The sequence below is a fragment of the Cryptomeria japonica genome, chromosome 7 (genome assembly GCF_030272615.1).
Source record: "Cryptomeria japonica chromosome 7, Sugi_1.0, whole genome shotgun sequence".
In the NCBI taxonomy this organism is placed as follows: Eukaryota; Viridiplantae; Streptophyta; class Pinopsida; order Cupressales; family Cupressaceae; genus Cryptomeria; species Cryptomeria japonica.
Genome location: NC_081411.1, coordinates 235,465,443 through 235,490,752, shown reverse-complemented (window position 1 = coordinate 235,490,752; position 25,310 = coordinate 235,465,443).

The following is a 25,310-nucleotide window of genomic DNA, read 5'->3' as shown; positions in this document are numbered from 1 at the left end:
GACAGGACGATGGCGCCCGGCGTGCACACGGTCCTCCAAAAAATCCGCGAAATGAAGGGGGATCTGTTCATCTCTGCACAAGGATTCCAGATCTTCAATTACAGCCGCGTACCTGCAACCTACACATAGAAAAGTGAGGACGATTAGGGGTTTAGGGATTAGCGGTTTGCCTTTAGGTCAAACCCCAGTTTTGGAATTAACCAAGAAATGAGAATGCTGTAAATGTAAATGTTTGTAATGTAAACAAGTACTGATACCTTGTTGTAAGAATGTTTGTATTCTTACATGCGAAGGTGTAAATGTTGTTGTATGTTGTAAGTTGTATGTGGTATGTGATCTCCTCTTCAATGGTTGAATCCTTGTCTTGAATGCAACACTTAGCCTTGAATGGAGACTTAGAATGATCAATTGCTTGAAGGAATGCTTGAATGCTTGAATGCTTGAATGTTTGAATATCGTTTCCACCTTTTTTCCATCTTACCAAAATGGGAGAGGAAATGTAGTTTATATACTTGTCAATTAGGGTTGATGGACTAATTTTTCCGACCTTAGGCCGACCTAGGAAGAATATTTTCCAATTTGCAAACTTAAAGACCCGAAGCCCCATAAGAGACCGGGCCCAAAATAGGGCCAGGGACTAGGGCGCTGGGCGCCATGGTCCTGGGGGACTAGGGCGCTGGGCGCCATGGTCCTGGGGGACTAGGGTGTTGGGTGCCATGGTCCCACCTCCAGGGACAGCAGGGTGCAAGGAGGATCAGGCCAGGGTGCTGAAAAATGCAATTTTTGATGTCATGAACAAGTTTCGGGGTCTCCATTCAGGTTCAGTGTTGCGCCGCCATCATGAAGACCCAAATGCAGTCGAAATTGCAAGTGTCGCAATTTTAGGACGCTACACATCCTTAACTTGTTCCCCCTTTTCTTGATCGATCTTAGGAATAGTAGTAGCACTACTTGATGCCCCCCTTTTTGTAACTTCCTTTACAAACATAGAACCCGGCTCACCCTGATCAGTGTCTCTCTTAGTGCTTCTTAGATTATAGTTATGTTTTACTTTGGCAATTGCAGCCTTAGTGAGATTTCTAACTTCTTCTTCACTAGGCCTCCTAAGATGAACCTCCTCATCTTCAATTGTTACCACATTCAATGTAGGATGCCAACCTAAGGCTAACTGTCCTTGCACTAACTTTTCATTATCCAACACATCACTATATTCACTTTGCACAGATTCCTCATCACTCTCTACGATGGTTTCAAACATATTAATGTCAGGCTCTGCTTCTGGTCTCATAGATTCTTCAAGAGCTTGAGCCACTGCACACTGATGAGGAGAATGTGGTCCATCACAAGCAATACACCAAGGAGTATTTTCTATATTGTGAACAGTTTTCCGTTTCAAAGGATCCGGTGTATCTTGACTTTGGGTAATTTTGGGCTTCTCACTTTGGGGTTTACCATCCTTCCAATTAGTATTATATGGCATATCATGTAATCTAGGGGGTCTATCTTGCCAGTTATAATGAGGTTTATCATTCTTGTTAACCTTGGCAGTCAAATCTTTCATAGCAGTAACCAATTTTTCTATCTTATCATCCTCTTTTGCAACTTTATTAGGTTGCTGCTTGGTTTCTTGCCATAATCTACCATTTGCTCTCCTTCCTAACTTCCCAGATGCTTTTTTGTTACTTTCTACATTTATGGCAATTCTAAAAGCATCTCTCAAGTTATGGGGATTTTTATCTCTCAAGATATAGGCCATCTTAGAATCAAATGCATTGTAATATGTATTAAGACACATGTTGTCATCTAGCCTCATCACTTGGTACAATCTATGCATGGCCTTCTGGAATCTAGCATTGAAATCAGTGACCATTTCATTTTCAGATTTTCTAATATTGTTGAATTCATTTAGCATGAAACTCACATTAGTCTTGTCACCATACTGCTCTTGGAAACAATTTTTAAAATCTTCCCATGAACCTATGCTATTTACTAGAAGACCTCTGTACCAATCGCTTGCATCATCAAACCAGGGATTGAACAAATGGTTTCATAATAACATCTTCATTTGCTATCTCATAATTATTTATGAGATCCCCAAAAGATTTCAGATGTTCCTCAGCACTAATTGCATTGTTCCCAGCAAATTTATGGAATCTATCTCTTAGCTCAGTGGGAACATGATTTGGATATTCCGGGATCCCATCAAAAAACAATTGTCTATATTGTTCTAGATGGATTGGTCTTCTTTGAAAAGGGGTAATAGCACTATTACTTCCCATGGTCATTTTAGCTTTTGGGATTGGAGATTGAGGTGCTTGGGTATATTGTTTGTTCACAGGGATTTGACTTATGGAGGCAATAGTAGCTTGTACTATAGGTTGAGTAGTAGCTTGAGGAAGGGAAATATGTCGGGAATTAGAATTGCTAAGATCTTCTGATGGGAATGTAATAGGGGGAGCCTTTAAGTAATTAATCTTCCTCTTTACTTCCTGATTCGCTGCTTCTAACTCAGCCTTTTCTAATTCCATTTGGAGATCTTCCTTTTCTTTCCTCATCCTTTCCATTTCTCTCTCATGTGCTAAAAGCCTATGAGAGATTTCTTCTGCAGTTTTAGATTCTATCCCATCATCTACCCACTTTTGTTTTCCTTTATCCATATTAGCTTTAGGAAGCTAGGAATCATTAAATACATCCCTAGTTGGCTGGGCTACTGTCTTACAAGCTTGTTTAGTTTTGGGAATTAGAATTTCTCTAATCACAGGGCCTTCCTCATCACTTTTTTCTTTCTCTTTAGCGAGTATTTCAAGATCAGCTATCTGTCTAAGGAGTCTATCCCTCTCCATTAATTTGGCTTTAACTTCCTTCTCCTTATTTGCCTCCTTTTGGGCTCTTAGGGAGATTAAGTGATGGACTCTCCTATTTAAGTCTTCAATCTCTTGAGACATTTTGTCTTCATTAGGGAAGTTTTCTTCAGAGTCTGATGCATTAACTTGATCTATGTCAATTAGACTAATGTTCCCATCAATTGTTCTAGGAACAGAGTGTCTAATTGCATTTGAACTAGTTCTATCTCTTGCAGAAACACTAACATGAGATAGATCTTGATTTAAAATGGGTGCATTATCAATATTTCCAAACAATCCCGAATGGAAACCTAAGATATCATGTTCTGAATCTCTGGAAGATGAACTAGACTTTGCATAAACAGGTCAATCAGGCATCTTACCAGTATTGTTGCTTTTTTGCACCAGAGCAGCATTTGATGGCTCATGTAACATAGATCTCTTCTGGCCTCTTCATGACTGTTCCGGCAGACCTTCTTGCAAGGTTTCACGAGGATGTTTCTTCATGAATGATCTCATACTTTTTACTCCTTGCATCTTGCTTGTCTTCCTTTTAGAAATGTTTGTATCTCACAAGGACTAGTTCAAAAGTAACAGAGTCGCCACCCATAAAACTATGGGAATTTGGAAAACAAGAAATCTAATCCACAAACACACAATAATTTTTCTTTATAAGCCTCAACACAGATCTGTTTTTATATCTTTACTGTAACTCTCCCCAGTAGAGTCGCCACTTTTGTTGTCTTCAAAATCAGATTCTCTTAAAAACATCCTTAAAATAATATGACTTGAACTTGGTGCAGGAGAGACATCAAAGGTAAGGAAATTCTCAAAACAACATATGACAAGGTTTGGATTGAACCTTCTACACTTTGGACTTACTCGGAGCCCAAGCGGGTATACCTTTGTGAATTAAATTCACACTTTCAAATATAAACCCACAGCAAACCAGCCTAGAAAACCAGTGGATCTATTCACCTTGAAACTAACTGAAAACAAAGAATGGAATAATACTTAGATTTAGCATTTCGATCAACAAGACATGCCATAAACAACTTCAATCAATATTAGTGCCTTATCCAAGGTCACAAAGTCATCTAAAACCTATATAATACTCCTCAAACAAAATATCTCTACGTATCCCATTGGTTTGAATTCTACTAATCCTCGTTTGTGCCTAACACCTACAAGAATTCATGCATTCCAAATTAAGCTATGATCATCAAAATTCAAAGTCTCTCTTAAGAGTCTACTAGTATGAGTGATCCCCGCATCTTTAATTTCCCTCCTAAAGAGAAAAGCTAACGAACACTTCTACTAAAATTGCTTTGCAATTCCATTCAAACAGAACAACCCTAGATTATTCAGAATGAAAACAATAAACAAATTGAAAAAACACTTGAAGACAACACAAAGCTTTACTCAAAACCGATGGTCTGTATATTGATATTAAGTTTCAAGAGATATTACAAGAAGTTTTTCGAATATTCTCCATTAGACTTGGAAAAGCTCAGATAAATTTTTGCAGTGTTTTCTTACAATTTTTTGCGATCTCTCTTTTCCTCTAGTCCTGGTATCCATTTATAACAACATGGATACACAAAGCTTCAGACTCCTCGAGGAGATTTTGTTACAATCATTTCTTTCAAAATAAAGAGGTTACAATCTTTTCGCAAAAACAATTACAAGCTCTTTTCAGCCTCTGTAGTTTCTTTAGCAGGCTATTCGGTTGCAACCTCTTCCATCTTTCCAGGGGCACTCTCCAACTGCTCCATATCATGAGTGGCATATTTAGTCGTCCACTCACTATACACCTCTTCTGTCGGCCATGAGAAATTAATCACTTTATCCTTGGTCTTAGTCAACCTTTTCCAAGAATTTCTCATTTCGTTGACTTCTAAATTGAGAAAACCATAATGTGACTTAATTTTCTGTATCTCTTGTATTGTCAAAACAAAGAAAGAAGCATCGTCTAGATCAATAATTCCTTTAACTCTTGCTGACAATTTAGCTTCTATCTCCTTAAGCCACATTTGTTTGTCCTTTAATTGATTCGGGCTAGCAAAAACTCCTGTGAGCAACTCAAAAACTTGATTAGTGTACTCCTTTTTGCACAAATTAACCTTCCTATCAACATTATCCACCTCTACTGCTGATTGTAGTAAGACTTTAGTGACATTAGAAGTGGATTTGATGATGGGATTGGACCTTTCTTCATCACAGGATACACACATAAACTCTAAATCTTGCTCCCTAGGCCTCCATCTGTCAAAAATAGGTGTCAAAATGGCCTTGTCTCTCCTGAGCTCATTCCATATATCCATAATTTTACCTACATTGTTGTAGAGCAATGAGGCGTTCATTGTATCTGCAAAATTGGAGATTGTAGCCTTTACCCTCTCCTCATACTTCTTTGCATATAAGGCCTGAGCCTGTTTCAAGTTTTCTAATTCTTGACGAGTAATTTCAACCATTTGAGAGTTGGAGGGTGCTAGAGATGGTCGAAACTCAATGATAGGGCTAGTAGGTGGAGGTCTTGCAGAGAAGAGGAGATAATCAGTGTTGAAGACTCACCATAATGGTATTGTCTAGTCAACTGGCTCTGTAGCTCGGCAATGATGCTATCCTTACCTCTTACCTCCTCCTTGGCATTGTTATAGGCCTTAAAAACTATTTCCAACTTGACTTGGAGGGCCTCCTTCTCTGCTACTGCAACACTAAATTTTGTAGTCTCTAACACAGTGCTAGCAGCCTCCACTACCCCTGTACTCTGCACTCTCTTCACCATCATTCCACCAAGGTAACTTGACCCTGGGGTGTCTTTTCTTTTCTTACTCTCATTTCTCTTGAGAGACCACATGATGAGTGTAGCATTATCCTTATTGAAAGTAATCCCCTCCATGGGTTTAGTCTCTTTTCTCACTGCATCTAGTACCGAGGCGTCTGCTATATCGCATTCAGGTAAAATAAGCACTCCAGCTTGTGCTACCATATCTCTTCCCTGCTCAGGGGTGATGGTTTTAAATTCTTCCATCATCTCTTGCTTTATTTCCTTTTCTACTAGGGGTGGATCTTTATTAGGCTTCTCAGCCTTTCTCTTTTCACATCTAGCATTATATTTATCTATGTTCTATTTCCATATAAACTGCATAAATGCTTCTGATGTGACAAAATTGTTATCGGCTAAGAAGGTATTACTTGCCTGCTTTATCTCAGGATCCCACTCCTGGCCTTTGAGTTCAGTGGTAGTGATATCCATTTCAATAGCAATGGGTTCTTCTGGCATTCCTTCCTCCACTTCATCATAAGTGTAGGCAATTTCCCCTAAACTACCTAACTGTAGGAGTTGCTCAGCTACTGCTTGCTCATTTCCTATATGGATAGGGGATTGGGATGGGTAATACAAAGGTGTATCTAATTTTACTTCTTTCCCCACCCTTTGCTTCTTTGGGCTTTCTTGGATGTCAATGACATCTTGTATCTTCCTCTTTCGTTTGGAGGTAGAGGGCTCCCCTATTGTAGGCATCAACACACTATAACTAGATTTCTTATGCAGTGTATAATCACCAAGAGGGATTGCTTTGCTGAAGCTGACCTACTTAAGATCATTTTTGCCTTCTCAGGGTTGCTTTTGATTATAGCTTCCCTCTTCTCCTTCAGGGTCTGCATCATGTCTTCAAAGCAAATAATCAGAAATTTTATTTTCTCCTCCAGAGGGAAAAAGCTAGACAATGGGTCACAGCTACCATCAAACTGATGCACAAAATCCAAGGCTTTCTTATAAGCCACCCACTTCTCTTTCCTTAGCTCCTACTCATCTAGATCAAACTCATTTCTGATGAGGTCTTCATGAAACTGGAATTGATGAGGCCTACCTCTACATGCTACCTTCTTTCTAAACATACCGTTGAAGAAGTCTTCTGGATCATCACACTTGGACACTGCAGTGGACAAATGATAAGGCTTGAGGAAATCCTCAAAGTAATTCCAGCCTCCCTTTGTTATTACAAATTGGTGGGCTATGGTAGCTGCAGGGAATATAGTCCCTTTACCCCTGCCTGTCAATTCTGCCTCTTGTAAACCACCGATTTGTCTAAGGATCTCTACAATTCCCACTTTGAGAGGGACCTGGTAAGGTAGTAAAAATGGAGTGCCTCTGAAACCAAACACTCTGAAAACTGTGGAGACTGGATACAAGTAAATGTCACCCCAGTTATGAACAATTTTTATGTTCTCTATGAATTCTTTTGGTCTTATGAATTCTAGAAGAACTTTGGGGATTCTTGGGTTCTTTGAGCAGAGAAGAGTCCTGATCTTGGATGCAAAGTATTTGTCAAACTTTATGAAACTGGCATCCTCTCTATCCCATGATAACACAGTACTCCATAATTGTACAGGCATTTTTTCTCCTTCTTTCTCCTTAACAAGGTCTAGTCCACTAGCAAAGTAATCACTGCCTTTGAAAAGAAAAAGATGCATCAGGACTGAGTACCATCTGAAAGGCCTATCCACCTTTCCATTCTTGATTCCTGTTAACCCTCCATTGATAGCATCAACAATAAAAGAGGCATAATCAAATGTAATTGCAAGAGAAGGATTCAAAATCTGAGCAATCATTAACAAGTAATGATTTGGCATATTTGCTTTAGCATCTTCTCCCAAAACTTGGCAAAGTGCCCAATACATTCCTTTAGCCCTCAGGGTGAACATACTTAATGAAAAGGGCTCTTGTGTGTTGGGTCCTACAACTGTTAACCCTCCTATCTTCACAAAAAACTCCTTGAGAGGCCCGTTCCTGAGATGACTCCTTTGTGCACCATAAATTTGGGCTAACAATGTGAAATTTATAGGTCCTAGAAAATTGGTGAACTCATTAAGCCCAAAAGCTTTCCTGAATTCTTCAACATTAATCTCAACAAGGGTTTTCCCATTTATATCCCGAATGCTTCTTGTGACTGGATCATAGTTGAGCGCAATCTTGGTTAGCAAATCTATGTCAATAAATACCCCCAGGACTACCAATTTCCCAACATCTAATTCCCAAATAGTATTTTGCAAGACTGGGGAATTTCTCCTTCCAAATCCAACCTTAAATAACCCCAACCCAGACAGTCCAACCTGTGGGTCTCTCAACCAGTTAGCCTTGTCATGCAGTCCTTCTCCTATCTTTAAACGGGGAGCTCTAGGCACTAATTCTTTTGCCTTTTATTCTTGATTAGTTGACAACATCAACTGTTCTAAAAAATCATTATAGACACTCCTTTCTGAATAGTTAACTTTGCTAGAAAATTCTCTTTTTCGAGCCATTTTGAAAAAGTAAGAAAAGAATACCACTCTTAAACAATTATGTGATGAATCAATTATCTTATCTAAAACACTACACAGGAATTGTTACACAAGAATACGAGAGAACCTGTTCTTTACTTGAAGGAGTTTGCTCTGCAACTGAACTGACTTACTCCGTACCTGAAGAAAATAACTTTGCATCCACTCTTCTGCAAAATTCTTTAAAATATATCTTCACCCAGTTGATAGGAAATCAAATATTGTACTCAGGGTCTTAACTACAACATTGATTCCACATGCTTCGGCCATCCCTTCAAAATTGAATTCATACGAGAATTCATATTTTTCACTCCAACGGGTCACAACGTTGCTGCAAGTGTTTCATTTTGCTCTTCCGCAACTTCGCGAAGCATAACTATCGGGCAACTTTATCCTACGAAATAGCACCGAGTGTCTGATCAAAAGAAACTTGATCGAGCGTTAGATTAACTGACAGCTTTAGCTCTGCGCTGGGTCCCGCTTCTCTATTGGCTACATGATACCACATGGTGCCCAACCATTGGCCTTGAAATTTCCTTCGAATTCCACTTGAAACTGGCCCCGTGTCTTTCTTTTATACCTCCGGTTCCACCTTGATAGGCCTACAACTTTCTTCTTAGACCACGTGTCGCCGGACACATGGATGACTCTCATTTACTCTCGCTATTTCGTGGGGTATAAAGGATGAGCATCTTACCCTTGTGAAATAGCGCAGGTCATCTGATCATCTTTTGAGCTGACTCGTCACTTTTTAATTTGCTGAAAGAAAACCGCTGGGCTCCAATAAATTATTGACAGCTGTACCCGCTAGGTCATCTCCTGACTGCGACCTGACTCACTCTGGGGCCCGCCTTTTAGCCTTTAATCTTGACCCGCTAACTGTTGTGATTTCTACCATGTGCCGCCATTTTACTCGCTATCATCAACCAGCTGGACCGTCTATGTGGCATGCCATGTCATTTTCGCAACTTCGCTGGTTTTAAATTACGTGCAACTTCGCCTAGCGAAATAACGTGAGCCATGGATCCACCCGCCAGATGCGCACTAGTTACTGGGCCCGACAACTTTAAGAGAAAAACATATAAGGCATAAATTTTTCAATAAATTAACATAACCGCCTAGGCAAACAATGAGGGGGGACACTTCCTACGACCCCATGACCCATTACTTAAGTGAATAAAGTAATGAAAGATTAGAAACCAAATGGTTTAAAACAAACACAAGAGGATCTAAAATCAAAAACCCTTAAACCCTTGAGGTCTAAAACAAGGCTGAAGCATTTGAAACTGCACCTTATTCAAAATTTTTAACAAAGCATAGCCAATCATGGGAAGAGAAAAGCCTATTTTTAATCAGTGATAACATCCCACACAAAAGAGTTGACTCAAGTTGTATTCCTCAGGACCTTCCTCTGCTATCTTCATCTTAAGCTTTTCTTGCTTGGGTATAGTCGTGTTTGAACTGGCAAGAGAGGCGGGACTTATATATGATGTGGAGGAAATGGCTTCTCTTTTATTAGGAACAATAATCTCTAGTTGATGGCTGATATTATGGCAATACGCAAAGGGATTTGCATCACCCAGGATTGTGATCTCTACACCGTTATGTGGGAACTTGATACACTGATGGTAGGTAGAGGGAACAACTTGCATGGCATGTATCCAAGGTCTTCCTAATAATGGATTGTATGGCAGAGGAAGGTCCAGAACCTGATAGATGATGTGCTTTACCATGGGGTCCACTTGGATTGGTAGTACCACAGCTCCTTTTGATGAGTCCTCTGCATCGTCATAGGCTTTAATTGTGATCTTTTTATGAGGATCCACTGATTCTACCGCATAGCCCAATGCTATGACCAACTATAGTGTACAAATGTTCAAGCCTGATCCATTATCCATCAAGACTCGCTTGATCCTATGCTGGTTAATAAATCCTTCGATGTGTAGTGAAGCATTATGAGGTTGCTGGAAAGAAGAGTTGTCACTTTCAAAAAAAATGAGACAAGGTGATGACTTTAGACTTCCAACTATGGCTTGAAATTGGTCCGTATTTAGGTTCACAGGGACTGACACCTCTTGGAGTGCTTGATCCAAGATAGTTTTATGAGATGGCGATAGGCGCAATAGCTCTAAAATGGATATGAGCGCATGCGTTTTGTCTAATTGTTCCACAAGATTGTATTGCTTTGGGATGGAGGTGGTGCCTTGTGGAGCTGCCTTTATGGTGACCTTGCCACAATGTGTAACAACATTTTAATTTGAGTTGGGATTTTTGAAGGTTATAGTTGCAACTTGTTCACTGGCATCATACAGATGATTTACAGTGTAATTATACGCAGCCTGTGTATAATCAGTGGTATCAGTGCCTCACCTAGAAGTGGAAGGACCCCTTTGATCTTGTGATGGAAGTGGATTTTTGAACATTAGATGATCATTATTTGTTGTTTTTGGGTCATGTCCTTCAATTTCAATTTCTCCTCGATCAATAAGATCCTGAATAAGATCTTTTAATCGGTGACAATTACTTGTCTTGTGTCCTCTTCCTTGGTGGAAATCACAGTGTTCAATATCCCTCCACCATGTAGGTTTGACCTAAGGTTCAGAGTTTGATGTTTTTGGTAGAGTGACCAAATTTTGAGAAATGAGTTGTCACAATACTGTTTCAATGGGTTCCCATAAGGGAGTGTATGTGCATTTCTATTTTTGTTGATGAGTTCTTGGTTCATCATGAGATGTGATGCGACCTTGATTGGAAGGAACATTTGTGTTATTCTGAGGTGGAGGATTTTGTCCTGCAAACTGAACCACAGGTTGTGCATTTTGTATAGTCTTGGCATCCACAACCCCATCGTTGACGATATTCTTGTTTTTATTCCAGAAGCTTGGTTTATCACTATTGAAGCGCGGGCAAGGACCATCTTTTGGTTCATTAAATATTTTGATGAGTCCTTTCTTGATGAGTGCCTGCTCACATTTTAAACCCTTGGTGATCATATCATTGAAAGAGTCTGTGTCTTTGACATCCAGGTGAAATTCCATTTCTTCGTTTAAGTTGGAAATCAATATTTCCAGTAGTTCTTGTTCAGGTAACTGAAGAGAACGTCTGCTAGACATTTGGCACCATCGTTGCAGGAATACTGAGAATAGTTCACCTGGTTTTTGTTTGGTGTTGCACAGATCAGCCATGGTGATGTCGCGTTCAATGTTATGAGAGTAATGAGCGAGGAATTTTTGGATAAGTTCCTCTAATGTTCTAATGCCACCTGGTAGTCAAGAAAACCATGATGTGGTTGTTCCTCCCAAGCTTTGGGTAAAAAGGTGCATTAGGTAGGTGTCTTCATATGCCACTTCAAGGCAAGCGGAATGAAATTCTCTGACATGATCGCGGGGATCCCCCTTTCCTCTATATTTTTTGAATTTGGGTGTTTTGAATCCTCATGGAAAGGGTGGCATATAAATATTCCTATCAAAAAGATAGGGATAGATGTCATTGAGTGAGAATTGGTTAGTCTTGACACCACTATGAAGTTGTTGGGCGAGATTCTTGACTTGTTGCCACAACATCTCCATTTCATTTGGAGGAGGAGGTGGTGGGTTACCTCGAGGAATGTTATATCTAATGGGATCTCTACCTCTTTCCTCTTCATGGTGACTTTGTCTTTCTGATGCTTGTCTTAATTAGGCAAGATAAAATTCAGAGGGGAGTTTTGCTCCTTCTTGAGCGAGCTTTAAAAAGTGAGCATCCGCATTGCTCCTGAGTATTTTGTCAAACAGTCTGTTAAAGAGAGGGCTATGCTGAGCCCTTTCTATTGTTGTAGGAGTAGGAGTACTTGGGTTTTCATCATTCACATTTCCTCCCAGTGCTTCTTGAAATTCATTGAGATTTTCCTCTTCTTCTTATTCTATTTCTATTTCTCATTGCCTTGACCGTGATTGGGTTTGAGCCATTTTGTTTACAAACTTTTGTTGAAGTTGAGTGAAAATGATGATGAGTTGTTGATGAAATGATAGATTGATGGTTGGTGATTTGTGTTGCATGTAGATCTCTAGCACTTTTAAGGTAGATGTAACCAAAATTCCTTCTTTGAATTGCTTGCTTGTTTTGATAAGATTTGATGTGATAAGGTGTAGAGCAATCTGAGATGTGTTATAGATTGAACTACCTAGTAATGAGAGGATTCACTCATGAACTAGTTTTTAACCTACGTAGATGTGTCTCTTAGGATGAGCTTATCCTAGATGTAGAAACAATCTAAAAAGTGATGTGATGTGTTTGATTCAAGCAATATCTAAAAGAGAACTTGGGACAAGAACCTCTTAATGTGCTGAGAGTTGGGATGGATTGATGATGAGGTTATGATGTATGAGTAAGATGATGGATGAAATGTTTTTAACTTCAATAAAAACTTTGTGTCACAAATGGGACAAACTCTACCTCTTCTCTTTCGGGTGTTGGTGGTATTTCTCGAGCCGTGTTGTATGTGATACAAATGTTTGGGAAAAAGTTGGGATTAATCTTACCTCCTTGGTTTTTGTGATAACTTAGAGCTCTATATTGCATAAAAACTCTATGGTTCAATAATTCTGAATCAAATTCATTTGTTTTGCCTTGAAGGTAGAGATGCATGTGCTGCAGAAAGACTCTATGTGAGACAAAGATTTGTCTATTTATATAGAAGAATTTCCTCCTTTTGATCAAAGCCTTTGAGCTTAATGGTCTTCTTTTCAAGTTGATATTCTTATGACACTTCTTCTTTCGCAAGATGTGAAGAATGGTCATAAAGTTTTTATATTTTTGTTGTTGGCACTTTATTTTTGATGTGTTTGGTTGGATGAATACTTTGTTCTTGGAAGTGATTTTCTGATTTTTTTTTTGACAAGAAAACAAAGCAAGCACACAAACACAAGAATGTTGCCTAAAAGGCACAAATGAGTATGGGTCTAGATCAACCAAATCCTTGGACTTGTATATGACCCTTCCTTTAGATGTATTTTAAGGTGTATTTCAAAAGCCTGAAGTCCACTCAATTTGCATTTGGTCTTTAAAACGAACACACTTTCAAACACTTTTTATCCCTAAGGTCAAATGGCCAGTTGTGATAAATTTAGCCCACATCTTGATATTTCTTCGACTTTGGTACTACATACCTTATGAATCCCGCCTTGGGAGGTAGGGATGTGATATACTAGGTCTTGCACGAGCATAACAAATAGATGATCCCTATGATGGTGGAGCCACCACTTTTATCAAGCCACAAGTGACTTTTCAAAAAGATATGTTTCTACTCAAGGAAATATGTATGGTGAGTATCTTGGGAGAAAAACCATCTATGCTCTTACACTAAATTATATCGCAAATATCGTCAATCAATAGAATGGGTGGGCTACTACTTAAAGGTGTTTAGTCATGTTCAATGTTTTTGGACATAAGTTCATTCTGTAGTGACTCACTTAAGAGCCTTGTAACTAGTGGTGGGGCCCATGTGTCCTTTTGGCTAGTTACATTGGCAGGACTCTTAAAAAGATAAAATTTTGAGTGTTACTAACACTTTTCTCTTGCACCTAGGACCATGAAAGCCAAGGGAGAGGATAGTGTGTGTTAGAAGTGGGACCACTCGACCGACTTTTTGCACAAGTGTGCCAAGCACGAAAAACACTTGTTCTTTTTAACCTATCATTACAATGTGGTCTAACTATTTGGAGATGTTGCTCCAACAATCATGATGTTATTTTTAACTTCAAAGGCAATATGTTTAAGTAACTAGGAAAAATGAAATCCTGGTCAACTTAATGAAAAACACATTTGCTTGAAGTAAAATCGCTTGCAAGAATTGAAATAAGTGGATTGTGAGTTTTAATTGCACCAAAATTTGAAGTGTGGCTTGTAAATTCTTTTGATGCAAGAAAATGGAATTGTTAATTTTAAGCACCAAATAAAGTGTGTTTCCTAACTTGCAAGAAAACAAATGTTGTCTTGTTCAGTTTTAATGCACCAAAAGACGAGTGACCCTAACTAGAAAGCAAGGAAATTTTCTTTGTTCAAGTTTTAAAGCACCAAAAAGGAAGTTTGTGATTTTTAATGGTGAGTTTTAAACCTCCACAAACAACAACTGGTTAGTAAAATCCATGTTTGGGGGGGGCTTCCACAAGCCTAAAAACTTTCACTTTTTTTGGTTACAAGGCCCTTTGTACAACGTTCTGTTACAATAGCGCTAGTCTGTGTTTGAATAGAGGCGCTATTTAACACAAATGCGCTAAAAGAAAGGGAAAGACAAACAGGCAAAAGCACTGAAACAGGGTGAATAGCACAAAAACAATGTCAAATATGCCAAAATAGTTCCAAAAGCATTGAACTTGATACAATAGCACTATTGTAAGAACAATAGCGCTAAAACTATAAGTATCGATAGTGCTAGAACGAGTTCAATAGTGCCAAAGCGCAACCTATGTGACATTTTAAACATTCAAACATGTTATTGGTTAAAAATAATGATCTTTTTGGTGTTTGGATTCATGTCAAGTTCACCAAATGATGCTGTGCTAAATAGACAAGGTTAGCAAATTACAAACAACACAAGACACAAGAAAATCATTGGTGTTAGTCAATCAAAAACTAATCTAAATAGGCATATTAAAAGAGACACTAAAATCATTCTAATATATCTAGCTAATGAAACAAAGATAATGAGGCATCTCCAAATGCCTCTTAGCATGTTCTTAGCTCCTTTTGCCTTGTTCCTCTCCTCTCCAAGTTCCAAAATAGTGTAGCTCTCAACAACTTTTTGCACTATGGATGCTTATGGAGGATTGAGATTGAAATATTGCTCTAAATGTAAATAAAGAAGCTAATATTAAGCTATTGATGCTAAATGATTTTTTTTAACCAAAATGACAATATATGAGTTTGCTATGCTAAATGCTCTCTAAAATGCCTATAGGTTAAATGCATACAAGTTTTCAAGATCTGGATTATGAAGAAATGGGCTCTATTTATAGAAAAAATGGAGCAATGGATGGTTGAGATTGAGTAATCTCAACAAGGGTCAGGATTGAATGATTTCAAATCCATGTGAGGGCTTTCAACCCAATCCTAGGATGACAAGTGTCAATGTGAGATAGGTTGAGGGGAGAGGGAATAAGCATTAAATGCTTGATATGACCTTGGGAGTTAAAGTCAAGGTTGGTTGAATGAATAAACTCTTTATTCAAAGAATAAAGCTTTTATCCAATGGATAAACTCTTGTGCAAATGTAAAAAGGATAAATATGGTCAAAACAATAAATGTTTGGGGAGACAAGTTTAAAATAACCATAAATGGTTATGTAAGAGCCATAAATGGTCATGTAAGAGCCATTAGTGGTCTTGGAAGACTTTGGGGGTTAATTTGTTGAACACACAAAGAATTAAATGCTTTTCAAAGACTTTTGAAGTCTTTGAGAAGTGACTTCATTTTTCTTAGGAATGTGACAATAATTAGGGGATGGATTAGGCTAATTAGGAAGGGGTTAGAAGAATCTAGAAGGAGATTAGATTTTGCAAGTGGATTTGGCAGGTGAGGGAAAGTAGGATTTTATTAAAATAAAAATTCGTTTGTTTCAATAAATGTGTGCAAGTTGCATTTGTAGGAAAATGCAAGTGGGGGGGATAATGATTTAAATAAATGTTTTTATTTAATTTATTTAAAAGAGGAAAAGGGGATTTTAATTAAATAAATAGATTTTATTTATTTAATTGATTGTGGATTTGATTTAATGAATTAATTAAAATAAATTCAATAACTTATTTAATTAATAGAAGAATGTTTGGGGATGAATTAATTAAATATTAATTTAATTAATTGATGGCTATTGGATTTTTAATCAAATAAATAGCAATTATTTATTTAATTAAGCTGGACAGATTTGTGCGACTATAGAAAGGACATCACAACTATTTTCACCGATCAATCTGCATTGGATATTTCATTTTTCCCTTGAATTGCTCTTATGAAAAAATCAAAGGTGGAGACTCTAAATATTTCATACAAAGGTAATGACAAAATCAAAGGTGGAGGCTCTAAAAATTGCATACCAAGGTATAGACAAAATAAAATTGGTAAGGCTTCAAAGTTTTCAAATAGAATTTAAATCTTTAAGGATGAAGGAAGTTTAGTCTATTCATGATTTTATTACTAGGACTCAAGGAATTGTGAATTAGCTTAGGACTTGAAGGGAAATTATAATAGAATATAAAATTATAGAAAAAATTCAAAGATCTCTTCCTCCTAAATTTGATATAGTGGTGATTTCTATTGAAAAAAGTAATGATCTAACTACTTTGAATGTTGCAGAGTTGATAGGTTCTTTGAAAATTTTATGAGGAGTGTACATAGCATTCTATGAAAAGTTTGGTTCAAGTTTTATAGTCATCTATGAACATTGAACATTTATAATCTTTGAAAAACTTCAAAGATCTCTTTCTCCTAAATTTGATATAGGGTTGATTTCTATTGAAGAAAGTAATAATCTAAGTACTTTGAAAGTTGTAGAGTTGATAGGTTCTTTACAATTTCATTAGGAGTGTATATAGCAATCTATAAAAAGGTTTGTGCAAGTTTTATAGTCTTCTATAAACATTGAAAAGAAGTCTGAATCTCCTCCCTCTCACTTTAATGAATCTAAAATTGACTATTCTGCTAATAATAGAAGATGAGGTAGAGGAAGAGGAAGAGAAAATAATAGAGGAATAGGACAAAGTTCTCTATATTGAAGGAGTATCTATTTTAAATATTTTGAAAGGTATGGACACTATGAAACTAGATGCAAAAAGAATAAATCTATCTTGAATAAGTCAAGTTTGAACTATATGAAAGAGTCTTTTGAAGAAAAGAATTTCACATTTTAAACAGGCAATTTGGAAAAATAACACCAATAGGGTGTCTAGTTAAATAAATATCTTTATAGGTTCAAGAAAGCTCCTCACACCTACTATGCTAGGATGGAGAATAATTTTAAAAAGAAGGAAACATACACATGCCACTTAGACCACACCTTATATGTCCAACTTATTGGTAATAAAATTTTCATAATTTTTCTTATGTTGTTGATCTCATTTATATATGGAATTGATGAATACTATGAGCAGGGGGGGTGGGGGGCGGGAGGGCAGAGGGGGTGAATTAGTATACCAAAAAATATTGAACTTAAACTCTTAAAAAGTTTAGCAGTTAATCGGTATAACAGATTTACTCATAAACCAGTTAAGACAAATGCAAACCAAACAAAAAATAAAGCATTCACCTACAAGAGAACAATCACCATAACACAAGAGGTTTTGACATGGAAACCCAAATGGAAAAAACCACGATGAGAAGAAACCCACAAGTAACTATCTATAGAATAGAAACCACACTAGTTAAGGTCATACAATGTTTTTCACCAGAACAGATCCTGTTAGGAATCTAGATCTTTGTTAGGAGATAAGTCATGTTAAAGACTACCTTGTGAGAGGATTTCAGATTCACAGTTGTGAACCACCTTGTTAGAGGATTTACAAAGGCTTTGCTGGGCCTACCTAGTTAAGGGTTTCTGACTTGTCAAAGATATGAGTAATCAACAAGTAGATGATCTAGATACTAGTATAGTATACTTGGTTAGATCCTTGATAGCTCATTGTTAATGCACATTTAGCATTACTTCAGTCTTCAATATCTCCACACTCTATTTCTTCACATAGACCTAATCTTCTCTTCTATAACTGCACATACAAAACCCTCATCACCACTAAAACCCTAGACATGATGTCCTTATAAGGAGACTTATTTCATGTCAGTCCAATAGGATTACATTACAAGTTCCTAGGTGTAGTGCATCTATACACATTGGGTAACATGGCACAAAATCATCACCAAAGTGTCGGTGGATGATAACTCATCACAGAAATACCAGTTGGTAACTCATCATAGAGTAATACCAGTTCATTACTGATTACCAATTTATACATTTTACCAATTACCGGTTGTCACAATGAAGACTGGAAAAATGTTCACTACCGCTTTATTCCTACGTACCGCTTTGGAATCCTCAAACCGCTTGAAGTCTTCATACCGCTTTGGGTCTTCAGTGAGTTTATGATTGGTAAACAACTTCTACAAAATAACGATAGTCTAAAGACTATAATACATAATATGGATTGGAATAATTACCGGTTGAGCATAACTCATACATAAGGAAAATGATCATAAAATAAGTGTGTGTCCATCAATGTCAATCACAACATCATCAAATTGCCAACAATCTCCCCCTTTGGCATTGATGGCAACACTTAGGAAAATTTTGACATCTAAGTGTTTTAAAAAAAAAATGCCATAATCAAAATTACTCCCCCTAAGCATATACACTATCCCTTTTTGCAGAAAATACATTGTATACTACTCGCTTAAAGAAATAACATAACATTCACCCAAATTTTCATACTAGTCCCCCTTTGCCAATAATGACAAAGTACTACAGAATAACCCTTGCTTCTCATTATCATTAAAATAAATAAGTGTTTATGACAATAATGAGTGAAACTTATCAAAAAATGATTTAAAATCCTGCATAAAAGTCTTCATGGATAATGACCATGACTCAAGTAATAAGGTAGCCACCTCACTTTCCATCTGCATCTGTGATACCTGTTCTTCCATGGCATCAATTGTACTCATCTCTTGAGTTACCGTTAAAGCTTCTAGATTGAGGAAGAACTTCTAAAGAATTTGTAGTCTGGGTAATAAAACCAGTTGAAGGTCCTTCAAATCTAATGTCGGGTTGCTAATCTCCAACTCTATCTTGGCAGACTGAAGCTGATACCGATGAAAAGTTTGCCCATATGTAGTGAAAGAATCATATGGGGTCTTAAAGGTGCTTATGTATGCCAACAAATTAGATTGCAGTTTATCTTTTTGTGTAAGAACATCATCACAAAATAGATGGGGTTGGCTTATTTTACTTAGTAGTAGTTTTCCCTCATCCATAGCATCTCTTATATCCATCTTCTCTTTCTGAAGTTGAGACTGGAGCTCATTCAGTTTCTTTACTAAGGCAGTGTTAAGTGCCTTTTGATGGTTCTTCTAGGCATTAGCTCCAACAACTTCCTCTAGGCCTAGTACCTGGTCCTCTACAACTATACATAGAAGTTTCTGTTTTTCTAGAGAGGAATCGGTATCGAGAAGGTTGGTACCTAGAATCAAACTGGTAAGGGTGTCAATCATAGTGTGAATAACATATTGCTCCTTTTTCCATCTCAATGCTTCCAGTCTTTCTTGTGCTAGCTTTATGCCTTGCAAGAACTCCAATTCATCTGCAAATTGGAGGTCAAGAGGATTGGTGATGTCAGTCGGTTTGGCTTGACCACCAGTTTCCTTTGGAGTCTCTAGTTGTTTGTTCTTTTCTGCTTCCTTCTTCTCTTCTCCTCTTTTGTTTTCCTTTTCTTTCTCCCTTTACTCCTCTTCATGCTTTCTTTCTTCTTCTTTTTGCTTCTTTTCTTCTTGTTTCTTCTTCTCCTCATCTTTCTGCTTCTCCTCTTCTTTCTATTCCTCCTCTACTTTCCTCATCTCCTCTTCTTTCCTCTTCTCCTCTTCATTCCTCTTCTCTGCTTCTTACCTTTGTTCCTCTTCTTTCCTCTTCTCCGCTTCTTTCCTCTTTTCCTCTTCTTTTCTCTTCTCTTCCTCTTGTTTCTTCTTCTCCTCCTCTTTTTCCACTCCCTCTGTGTCAGCCTTTTCCTTGTCTAGCTTCTACTTGTCTTCTTTTTCTTTGTCCTCTTTCTTCTTGTCTGCTTTTTCTTTATCAACCTTTTCCTTTTCTATGTCTGGAGTGACATCTTCAATATCCAAGGCATGAACATCAATAGTGTCCACCTATTCTATAACTGGTTCTCCTTCGCCATCAAATACCTCATCCAATTTGGCTGATGATAGGTCAAGGTCTTGTTCGGCCTTTTTGTTGGGCTCAGACACTTGATGCAACCAGACAACAACTTTGGCATGCAGATGAGTATCCTTCTCTACTTTAGAGGTTTTTCCTTCAAGTAGCCAGAGTCTTCTTCTTCTCATGAAGAAGAGACCTTTATGTGTGTCCATAATCTCAAATAATTTAGAATTGGAGGCTTCAGGAAAGTACTAAGCAAATACTTTCTCCCTTATTTCCTATTCTTTTTCTATGGCAATGCGCCATTTGTTGTCCAAAGAATTGTGTAAAGAATTAGATACCTCAGATCTAATTTCTGATGGCGACCGGTCATTCATACACAAATAATTAATGACTTCCCACTCTGTTTCCTCTTTCTCACTATCGGTAAAATCATCAAAACACTCCTTCAGATCACTAAGCAATTTTCTTCTTATATTCTTTATAGTCCTTTGACAATGTCATTGGCTTATAAGAAGAGATGTCAATATTTACTGGTGTTGATGATGTAGGTGTAATGCTGGTATATTATGTCTTCTTCCTTGTTTGCTTGGTCTTTTTAGGTTGCACATCTGATTTTGTATCTTCAGACTCTGGTGAGTTGTTCTTGGTCTTCTGCTTCCTTTCAAATACTTTAGCGGGTGAAACTTTAGGTTTCTTCTTGGCAGGTGACTACTTGGTCACTTTTGGGCTAGCTGAGGTAACTTGTGTTGATGCTGCTGGCACTACCTTTTCCTTTTTCACAGAAGGTTCTTCAACAAGTGTTACCCTTTCCAAGTAGGTGTCGTTTCTCTTTTTCTTTTCATTTATAGGAGAGGCAATCAGGGTAGAGGCATACCCATCCAACATGTCATACATCACCTTATATCCCATAGGTTCTACTTCTTCCTGTCTGGGCTCTACCACTTCCATTATAGACTCCTCTACTCTAATGGTAAAGAAGATGTCCTCTTCATATTTCTTAACAATGTCTCTAGATACCCTCATCTTTTGACTCATCTTCTGCTTGAATTCATCATAGTATTTATTCAAGACTTCAGGATATCTGGTTCCCACTGCTTGGAGACTTTCCCTAATTTGTTTGGCGATCGATTGGTCAACAGACCATTGGATATCATCCATTCTCAGGAAATAGCCTTGAAAGTACAAAAATAGACCTACCAAAAGTTGTCCAAATTTGAATCTTAGGGCATTGTCTTGTTTGATGGATTTTAAGTTTAATAGAAGTTGCTTCTACAAACAGGTGCATAGATCTAATGAGGCATCCTCCATGATCATTCTATAGGTGGCATTAACCATAGCAGTAGAGATAGAGTTTAATGTGCTGGCATAAAATGTTTGGTATCCAATCACCATACAAGCATCCTTGACCAACTCATCTTTGATGGTGTTGATGGTCATTCCTCATCGGTCGCTCAGAGAACTAGTGAGCTTAGTCATTTCTATCTTGATGGCCTTCCTTTGAGCTGGCAGCTCACCAATGTTGTAGAAATCAGTGATGACATGAATTGCTTCAGGTGTAATGTCATGCATCCTCTCAAGATACATCTCATCACCATGCACTCTACTCAGGATGATGTGGATGTGCTCTTCTGTGAACTCTTCAAGAAAGTAAATAGCATTGTGAAGTTTCTTCCTGTCCAGAATGCTATATTTCTGTTTGATCTTCTTGTCATCCCCACAAAACAGACTTAGCTGGGAATGAATCGCTAAGGATCCTAGGTCTTCGAATTTGCAGTCGATGTACCCTAAAATATCTCCTTCAACAATGACTCTAGTAGGTATTTGGGACAAGGCATTGTATTTCATTTTTTTTTTAATGAATTCAACTGAGTTCATAGGTGTAGTAGAACTAGAGTGCGATGCAAAAGCCATCATTTAACTGATAAACAAAATTTCAAGAAATACCTTCACAATTTCAAAATTTAGGTTTTCATAAATGTAGCTCACACCACACCACTTTAGTTGCTTGATTACAGCTTGTTGTTCTTCAGTTGATTGATTGTAAATATCTCCGAATACTTTTGGAAGATTTGAAATCTTCTCTAAAATTGCAAGTCGGATCGCCTTTTGTCACTCTACTCTTGAAAAATTCTTCACTCGAAAACAGATAAGTGAAAATGACTTTGAAAATTTCTTTTAAATGAATTCTTCACCTACCATAATAAATGCTTCACCGCTAGGGCACAAACCCTAATTTTTCCTTTTACCGGTTCACAATCTTCTGTCGATTGATAGGTAATGTATACCGATTAAGGTCTTTTACTAATATAAACTGGGGGTTTGAAACATTTCACCGATTTATTTCCACTAAGCTTTTCTGAAGCTCAGTTTGTCGGTTCAGAGACTTCCACACTAGGGGCAGAAACCAGATCATCTTGTAACACTTCTTCAGGTTTCTTTTTCCATGTTATATTCATTCCTTCTTGAATGGTTTCAACATCAATCTTACCTTATGGAGTGACCAATATATCATCTGATAGGTTCTTTCTTATTCTGTAGGTTCTGGCAGGGTGTCCCAGTTTGTTGCAATGATAGCATACCATTCTAGGTGTTCTCCATGGTCCATTATTCATTCTACCATTCTTCCTCCTGCATGTTGCAGCAGTGTGACCATTACCATGGCAAATCAAATAGGTTTCTCTCCAACCGGTTTCCGCTTGATAGCCACCACCACCTAACTGATGGTTATAGGTATTATATCGGTTTGGATTCTGGTTCACAAATGATTCAGGAAAAACTCCATGAGTCCTTTGAGGATATCCCCCAATGCTATGCATAATGGACCTGCATTCAAATGCTCTATTCCCAAACTTGTTGCATGCATAACAGTTTCCATTGAATCTATTGGATCTAGGCTTATTGTTTAGAAAATAGGGAAAAATATTGTAGGCCTTATTTCTACACACATTAGCAATATGTCTTTCCTTGAGACAATTAAAGAAAATAGGTTTTAAATTTTGGTTACCTTTATCCTTTGATTCTGTTTGCTTCTTTGATGCTCCATCTTTTGTTCCAAAGGTCTCACCTTCCTCATAACCGAAAAAACCAAGTCCAGTGGTATTATTCACCGGTTTTGCTGATTCAAGCTTTTGTTCTAGCTTAGCAGTACTCTTATTGAATTTGGCAAGTATTTCCTTTGACTCAGTGAGCTCCTTAGAAATAGTAGCATTGGATTTCTTCAGGGTTGCATTCTCAGAAATAGCCATGTTTAGTTCACCTTGCATTTCTTGTTTTTCCACTTTACTCTCTTGGAGATGAGCAGTAAGGGTACTGATTTCTTGCTTCAGCTTGGAGATCTCATGATCTTTATCTTTTACCATATCTTTAGCTCTCCTCCGGTTCTCAAGCTCTTGACACATTCCGATAGTCAGTCCTTCCAGTTCCCTTCTCAGGTTGGCATTAGATTCATTCGGTTTTTCAACTTCTTCAACTAGGGATTCCATGTCTGCTTCATCAGAAGAACTATTTTCAGTAAGCTCCATTAGTTTCTTAGCATGCTCTCTCCTTTTCACTAGAGAGGCTTTATATTTGACTTTGAGCTCATCAAGGGCTTTCTCAGTCTGAGTGAGACGATGAGTAAGTTCCCTCATAGTGTATTCCCCTGTATCTCCTTCCAAGTGGTTATAATTATAGAACTTAAACTCTTAAATAGTTTAGCAATTAACCAGTATAATAGATTTACTAACAAACCGATTAAGACAAATGCAAACCAAACAGAAAATAAAGCATTCACCCACAAGAGCACAATCACATAACACAAGAGGTTTTGATGTGGAAACCCAAATGGGAAAAACCATGGTGAGTATAAACTCACAAGTAACTATCTACATAATAGAAACCAGACCAATTAAGGTCAGACCGATTAAGCTCATACAATGTTCTTCACCAGAACAGATCCTGTTAGGAATCTAGATCCCTGTTAGGAGATAAGTCTTGTTAAAGACTACCTTGTCAAAGGATTTTAGATTCACAGTTGTGAACCACCTTATTAGAGGATTTACAAAGCCTTTGCTGAGCCTACTCGGTTAAGGGTTTCAGACTTGTTGAAGATATGAGTAATCAACGAGTTGATGATCTAGATACTAGCACAGTATGCTTGGTTAGATCCTTGATAGCTCATTGTTAATGCACATTTAGCATTACTTCAGTCTTCAATATCTCCACACTTTGTTTCTTCACATAGACCTAATCTTCTCTTGTATAACCGCACATACAAAACCCTCATCACCACTAAAACCCTAGACATGATGTCCTTATAAGGAGACCGATTTCATGTCAGTCCAATAGGATTACATTACAAGTTCCTAGGTTGAGTGAATCTAGACACATTTGGTAACATGACACAAAATCACCGCAAAAGTGTCGGTGGATGATAACTCATCACAGAGTAATAGCGGTTCACTACCGATTACCAATTCATACATTTTGCCAATTACCAACTGTCACAATGAAGACTGGAAAAATATTCACTACCGCTTTGTTCCTTCATACTGCTTTGGAATCCTCGAACCTCTTGAGTTATTCATACTTCTTTGGGTCTTCAGTCTGTTTGTGATCAGTAAACACCTTCTACAAAATACCGATAGTCTAAAGACTATAATACATAATACCGGTTGGAACAATTACCGGTTGAGCATAACTCATACATAAGGAAAATGATCATAAATCAAGTATGTGTCCATCAATGACAATCACAACATCATCAAAATGCCAATAGGAATAACATAGATCTCATGGAGAATTTTTAGGTAGAAATGAAACAACAATTTGAAATATCATATATGTTGGACATTTCTCCTGCTATGATATGTTCTTGTCATTGATGTCAACATATTCCTATGTTTCGGTGATCTAGTGATTTCAGAGATTGTTTGGATTGGTTAATTGGTCTGTTAGTGCTGAAATGGAATATTTCTAGTATCATTATATCATTCTATCATGGTTTTAATGATCTGATAATTTGATTAATTATATTATTTGATCTAGTTTATGGTTTGGTATTTCAGTGTTCTGTTTTGCAGAGTTTGGTATTTCCTCTGGTATATTCCGGTGTGATCGGATTTTGAGCTGAGATTTTGGGATATTGTTTTTCATGATCATGTGCTTCTTCTTGTTAGGTGGTTCATGATTTGGTTCTCTACAAGTCATATTTCCATGTGATAGTTGTTGTTGTTTGAGTGTTCTTGAGTTTCAGATGTTGATCGATGAAGATT